The sequence below is a fragment of the Caretta caretta genome, chromosome 9 (assembly GCF_965140235.1).
Source record: "Caretta caretta isolate rCarCar2 chromosome 9, rCarCar1.hap1, whole genome shotgun sequence".
NCBI classification, from domain to species: domain Eukaryota; kingdom Metazoa; phylum Chordata; order Testudines; family Cheloniidae; genus Caretta; species Caretta caretta.
In genome coordinates, this window is record NC_134214.1 from 8,206,147 (window position 1) to 8,214,765 (window position 8,619).

Genomic DNA, 8,619 nt, shown 5'->3' on the forward strand with positions numbered 1-8,619 from the left:
AATCTGACACACACCCCGCAATCTCTCACACATACACACACCCCGCAATCTCACCCCCCCCGCAATCTGACACACACACAGCCCGCAATCTGACACACCCCCCGCAATCTGACACACACCCAGCCCGCAATCTGACACACACCCCGCAATCTGACACACACACACACACACACACACACCCCGCAATCTGACACACACCCCGCAATCTCACACACACACACACACCCCGCAATCTGACACACCCCCCGCAATCTGACACACACACACACAGCCCGCAATCTGACACACACCCCGCAATCTGACACACACACACACACACACCCCGCAATCTGACACACACCCCGCAATCTCACACACACACACACACCCCGCAATCTCACCCCCCCCGCAATCTGACACACACACAGCCCGCAATCTGACACACACACACACACACACACCCCGCAATCTCACCCCCCCCGCAATCTGACACACACACACCCCGCAATCTGACACACACCCCGCAATCTGACACACACACACACACACACACACCGCAATCTGACACACACACACCCCGCAATCTCACACACACACACCCCACAATCTGACACACACACACACACACACACCACAATCTGACACACACACACCCCGCAATCTCACACACACACACACACACCGCAATCTGACACACACACACACACACACACACCGCAATCTGACACACACACACACACCCCCCACAATCTGACACACACACACACCGCAATCTGACACACACACACCCCGCAATCTGACACACACCCCGCAATCTGACACACACACACACCCACACCGCAATCTGACACACACACACCCCGCAATCTCACACACACACACCCCACAATCTGACACACACACACACACCGCAATCTGACACACACACACACACCGCAATCTCACACACACACACCCTGCAATCTGACACACACACACACACACACACCCCCGCAATCTGACACACACACCCCGCAATCTCACACACACACACACACACCGCAATCTGACACACACACACACACACCGCAATCTGACACACACACACACAAACACCCACACCCCGCAATCTGACACACACACACACACCGCAATCTCACACACACACACACACACACCCCGCAATCTGACACACACACACATACCCCGCAATCTCACACAGACACACACACACACACACCGCAATCTGACACACACCCTGCAATCTGACACACACACACAGACACACACACCCTGCAATCTGACACACACACACACACACCCCGCGATCTGACACACACACAGACACACACACACCGCAATCTGACACACACACACACACACCGCAATCTGACACCCCCCCACCAATCTCTCTCACACCCTGCAATCTGACACACACACACACACACACACACACCACAATTTGACACCCCCAGCAATCTCTCTCACACCCCGCAATCTGACACACACACCCCAGCAATCTCTCACACCCCGCAATCTGACACACACACACACACCCCGCAATTTGACACCCCCCCAGCAATCTCTCTCACACCCCGCAATCTGACACACACATACACTCTCACACACACACAGAGCAATCTCTCACACACACCACAGTCTGTCACACACACCCCGCGATTTGACACACACACACACACACACACACACCCCACAATCTGTCACACACACCCCACAATTTGACACACACACAGAGTCATACGCAATCATACGCATACACCCCCCCGCAATCTGGCACACACACAGAGTCACACACAGTTACACACATAGAGACTGCAATCTGACACACACACACCCCGCAATCTGACACACACCCCGCAATCTGACACACACACACACACACACACACCGCAATCTGACACACACACACCCCGCAATCTCACACACACACACCCCACAATCTGACACACACACACACACACACACCACAATCTGACACACACACACCCCGCAATCTCACACACACACACACACACCGCAATCTGACACACACACACACACACACACACCGCAATCTGACACACACACACACACCCCCCACAATCTGACACACACACACACCGCAATCTGACACACACACACCCCGCAATCTGACACACACCCCGCAATCTGACACACACACACACCCACACCGCAATCTGACACACACACACCCCGCAATCTCACACACACACACCCCACAATCTGACACACACACACACACCGCAATCTGACACACACACACACACCGCAATCTCACACACACACACCCTGCAATCTGACACACACACACACACACACACCCCCGCAATCTGACACACACACCCCGCAATCTCACACACACACACACACACCGCAATCTGACACACACACACACACACCGCAATCTGACACACACACACACAAACACCCACACCCCGCAATCTGACACACACACACACACCGCAATCTCACACACACACACACACACACCCCGCAATCTGACACACACACACATACCCCGCAATCTCACACAGACACACACACACACACACCGCAATCTGACACACACCCTGCAATCTGACACACACACACAGACACACACACCCTGCAATCTGACACACACACACACACACCCCGCGATCTGACACACACACAGACACACACACACCGCAATCTGACACACACACACACACACCGCAATCTGACACCCCCCCACCAATCTCTCTCACACCCTGCAATCTGACACACACACACACACACACACACACCACAATTTGACACCCCCAGCAATCTCTCTCACACCCCGCAATCTGACACACACACCCCAGCAATCTCTCACACCCCGCAATCTGACACACACACACACACCCCGCAATTTGACACCCCCCCAGCAATCTCTCTCACACCCCGCAATCTGACACACACATACACTCTCACACACACACAGAGCAATCTCTCACACACACCACAGTCTGTCACACACACCCCGCGATTTGACACACACACACACACACACACACACCCCACAATCTGTCACACACACCCCACAATTTGACACACACACAGAGTCATACGCAATCATACGCATACACCCCCCCGCAATCTGGCACACACACAGAGTCACACACAGTTACACACATAGAGACTGCAATCTGTCACACACACAGAGTCACACACACAGACACACACACAATCACACACACATGGCACACAGACCGTAATCTGGCACACACACACAGTCACATGCACACACACAGTGACACACACACAATATCACACAGACATACAATCACACAGACTGCAATCTGTCACACACACACCCCACAATCTGACACACACACACACCCTGCAATTTGACACACACCCACACCCTGCAATCTCACACACACAGACACCACAATTTGACACACACCGCAATTTGACACACACAAACACCCCGCAATCTGTCTCACACACCACAATCTGTCATACACACACCCCGTAATTTGTCACATACACACACCACAATCTCTCTCACACACACACTGCAATTTGTCACACACACATACTACAATCTGTCACCCACACAGAGTCACACGCAATCACACACATACACTCCCCACAATCTGTCACACACACAGTCTGTCACACACACAGAGTCACACACAGTTACACACACACAGACTGCAATCTGTCACACACACGGAGTCACAAACAGAGACACACACACAATCACACACACATGGCACACAGACCGCAATCTGTCACACACACAGAGAGAATGCCAGACACACAATTACACAGACACATGGGCACACAGACTGCAATCTGTCACACAGAGTCACAGAGTCACACACACATAGAATGCCAGACACACAGGCACACTGATTGCAATCTATCACACACAGTCACTTGCACATAGAGAATGCCAGACACACAATCATACAGAGAATCGCACTGACACACAGTCATCACATACACACATACAGAATCACACAGACCAGTTTCTCTCTCTCTTACACACACACACAGAATAGCACAATCACACTCATGTTACATGGGCACACCGACTGCAATCTGTCACAAAGTCTCACACACACACAGAGTCACACACACACGCAGAATATCAAACACACAGACACCTGGGCACACTGACCGAAATCTGCCACGCACAGTCAAACACAGAATATCAGACATACAATTACACAGAGAATTGCACAGACACATAATCACTACACAATCACATATGCACACACAGAATCACACAGACCAGTCTCACACACGCAATTGCACAATCACACACACAAAGTTGCACAGACACACAACTGCACACACAGATTTGCACAGTCTCACAAACACAGAGAATTGCACCACGATACACAATAACACACACACAGAGAATCACACACAATCACACGAATAGCACAGACCCAGAATCGCACAGACCCACCCACCCACAAACACGGAATCATACTGACACAGTCTCACAGACATACAACCGCATGCACAAGCCCAGACACTCGGTTCAATCCCATGCTAGCATATTGGGGTGAGAAGTGGCAGTGTTGCAGGGACAGGGCTCTGCCAGGCACAGGAGCAACCTGCCCGGGCCAGGGCTTCTACAACATGTGTGGAGTTTGTTCCCCTCTACCTCTGTCATCTGCCTCAGCGGAGCCCGGGCAGGTCACTCTGTAGCCTGAGCTGTCTCTCTCTTGCTCCCAGGGCCAGGCATGGGGTGGGGGGAGGAGGGCTGTTGCCAATGCTGATCCTTTGAGGGGATCTCTCCCCCTCCCCCTTCTCCTCCTTTGCAGGGTGAATAAAAAGTCATTTAAAAATCAGATTTAAATTTAAATCCAGTTATTTCATTTAAATACATTTTTCTATTTAAAAATAAACCATGGTCAAATTAAATATGAAATTCTGACATCAATTAAAGCATACATATAGTATAATCTATTAAAGTCATTTAAATAAAATAAATACTATCCAAGCTGACAGGTTTCAGAGTAACAGCCGTGTTAGTCTGTATTCGCAAAAAGAAAAGGAGTACTTGTAATAAATTGGTTAGTCTCTAAGGGTATGTCTACACTACGAAATTAGGTCGAATTTATAGAAGTCGTTTTTTTAGAAATCGGTTTTATATATTCGAGTGTGTGTGTCCCCACAGAAAATGCTCTAAGTGCATTAAGTGCATTAACTCGGCGGAGCGCTTCCACAGTACCGAGGCAAGCGTCGACTTCCGGAGCGTTGCACTGTGGGTAGCTATCCCACAGTTCCCGCAGTCTCCGCTGCCCATTGGAATTCTGGGTTGAGATCCCAATGCCTGATGGGGCTAAAACATTGTCGCGGGTGGTTCTGGGTACATATCGTCAGCCCCCCGTTCCCTCCCTCCCCCCGTGAAAGCAAGGGCAGACAATCATTTCGCGCCTTTTTTCCTGAGTTACCTGTGCAGACGCCATACCATGGCAAGCATGGAGCCCGCTCAGGTAACCGTCACCCTATGTCTCCTGGGTGCTGGCAGACGCGGTACGGCATTGCTACACAGCAGCAGCAACCCATTGCCTTGTGGCAGCAGACGGTACAGTACGACTGGTAGCCGTCATCGTCATGTCTGAGGTGCTCCTGGTCGCCTCTGTGAGGTCGATCAGGAGCGCCTGGGCAGACATGGGCACAGGGACTAAATTTGGAGTGACTTGACCAGGTCATTCTCTTTAGTCCTGCAGTCAGTCCTATTGAACCGTCTTATGGTGAGCGGGCAGGCGATACGGACTGCTAGCAGTCGTACTGTACCATCTTCTGCCGAGCAGCCATGAGATGTGGATGGCATGCAGTCCTTCTGCACCGTCTGCTGCCAGCCAAAGATGTAAAAGATAGATGGAGTGGATCAAAACAAGAAATAGACCAGATTTGTTTTGTACTCATTTGCTTCCCCCCCTCCCCTGTCTAGGGGACTCATTCTTCTAGATCACACTGCAGTCACTCACAGAGAAGGTGCAGCGAGGTAAATCTAGCCATGTATCAATCAGAGGCCAGGCTAACCTCCTTGTTCCAATAACAACGATAACTTAGGTGCACCATTTCTTATTGGAACCCTCCGTGCAGTCCTGCCTGAAATACTCCTTGATGTACAGGCACCCCCTTTGTTGATTTTAGCTCCCTGAAGCCAACCCTGTAAGCCGTGTCGTCAGTCGCCCCTCCCTCCGTCAGAGCAACGGCAGACAATCGTTCCGCGCCTTTTTTCTGTGCGGACGCCATACCAAGGCAAGCATGGAGGCCGCTCAGCTCACTTTGGCAATTAGGAGCACATTAACCACCACACGCATTATCCAGCAGTATATGCAGCACCAGAACATGGCAACGCGATACCGGGCGAGGAGGCGACGTCAGCGCGGTCCCGTGAGTGATCAGGACATGGACACAGATTTCTCTGAAAGCATGGGCCCTGACAATGCATGCATCATGGTGCTAATGGGGCAGGTTCATGCTGTGGAACGCCGATTCTGGGCTCGGGAAACAAGCACAGACTGGTGGGACCGCATAGTGTTGCAGGTCTGGGACGATTCCCAGTGGCTACGAAACTTTCGCATGCGTAAGGGCACTTTCATGGAACTTTGTGACTTGCTTTCCCCTGCCCTGAAGCGCATGAATACCAAGATGAGAGCAGCCCTCACAGTTGAGAAGCGAGTGGCGATAGCCCTGTGGAAGCTTGCAACGCCAGACAGCTACCGGTCAGTTGGGAATCAATTTGGAGTGGGCAAATCTACTGTGGGGGCTGCTGTGATGCAAGTAGCCCACGCAATCAAAGATCTGCTGATATCAAGGGTAGTGACCCTGGGAAATGTGCAGGTCATAGTGGATGGCTTTGCTGCAATGGGATTCCCTAACTGTGGTGGGGCTATAGATGGAACCCATATCCCTATCTTGGCACCGGAGCACCAAGTCGCCGAGTACATAAACCGCAAGGGGTACTTTTCAATAGTGCTGCAAGCTCTGGTGGATCACAAGGGACGTTTCACCAACATCAACGTGGGATGGCCGGGAAAGGTGCATGATGCTCGCATCTTCAGGAACTCTGGTTTGTTTCAAAAGCTGCAGGAAGGAACTTTATTCCCAGACCAGAAAATAACTGTTGGGGATGTTGAAATGCCTATATGTATCCTTGGGGACCCAGCCTACCCCTTAATGCCATGGCTCATGAAGCCGTACACAGGCAGCCTGGACAGTAGTCAGGAGCTGTTCAACTACAGGCTGAGCAAGTGCAGAATGGTGGTAGAATGTGCATTTGGACGTTTAAAGGCGCGCTGGCGCAGTTTACTGACTCGCTTAGACCTCAGCTAAACCAATATTCCCACTGTTATTACTGCTTGCTGTGTGCTCCACAATATCTGTGAGAGTAAGGGGGAGACGTTTATGGCGGGGTGGGAGGTTGAGGCAAATCGCCTAGCTGCTGGTTACGCGCAGCCAGACACCAGGGCTGTTAGAAGAGCACAGGAGGGCGCAGTACGCATCAGAGAAGCTTTGAAAACCAGTTTCATGACTGGCCAGGCTACGGTGTGAAAGTTCTGTTTGTTTCTCCTTGATGAAACCCCCCGCCCCTTGGTTCACTCTACTTCCCTGTAAGCTAACCACCCTCCCCTCCTCCCTTTAATCATTGCTTGCAGAGGCAATAAAGTCATTTCTGCTTCACAGTCATGCATTCGTTATTCATTCATCACACAAATAGGGGGATGACTACCAAGGTATCCCAGGAGGGGTGGTGGAGGAGGGAAGGAAAATGCCACACAGCACTTTAAGCACAGCACTTTAAAAGTTTACAACTTTAAAATTTATTGAATGACAGCCTTCTTTTTTTTGGGCAATCCTCTGTGGTGGAGTGGCTGGTTGGCCGGAGGCCCCCCCACCGCGTTCTTGGGCATCTGGGTGTGGAGACTATGGAACTTGGGGAGGAGGGCGGTTGGTTACAGACGGGCAGCAGTGGCAGTCTGTGCTCCAGCTGCCTTTGCTGCAGCTCAACCATACGCTGGAGCATACTGGTTTGGTCCTGCAGCAGCCTCAGCATTGAATCCTGCCTCCTCTCATCACGCTGCCGCCACATTAGAGCTTCAGCCCTGTCTTCAGCCCGCCACTTACTCTCTTCAGCCCGCCACTTACTCTCTTCAGCCCTCCACCTCTCCTCCCGGTCATTTTGTGCTTTCCTGCACTCTGACATTATTTGCCTCCACGCATTCGTCTGTGCTCTGTCAGTGTGGGAGGACAGCATGAGCTCGGAGAACATTTCATCGCGAGTGCGTTTTTTTTTCTTTCTAAGCTTCACTAGCCTCTGGGAAGGAGAAGATCCTGTGATCATTGAAACACATGCAGCTGGTGGAGAAAAAAAAAGGGACAGCGGTATTTAAAAAGACACATTTTATAAAACAGTGGCTACACTCTTTCAGGGTAAACCTTGCTGTTAACATTACATACATAGCACATGTGCTTTCGTTACAAGGTCACATTTTGCCTCCTCCCACCGCGTGACTACCCCCTCAACCTTCTCCCCTCCCTGTGGCTAACAGCGGGGAACATTTCTGTTTAGCCACAGGCAAACAGCCCAGCAGGAATGGGCTCCTCTGAGTGTCCCCTGAAGAAAAGCACTCTATTTCAACCAGGTGACCATGAATT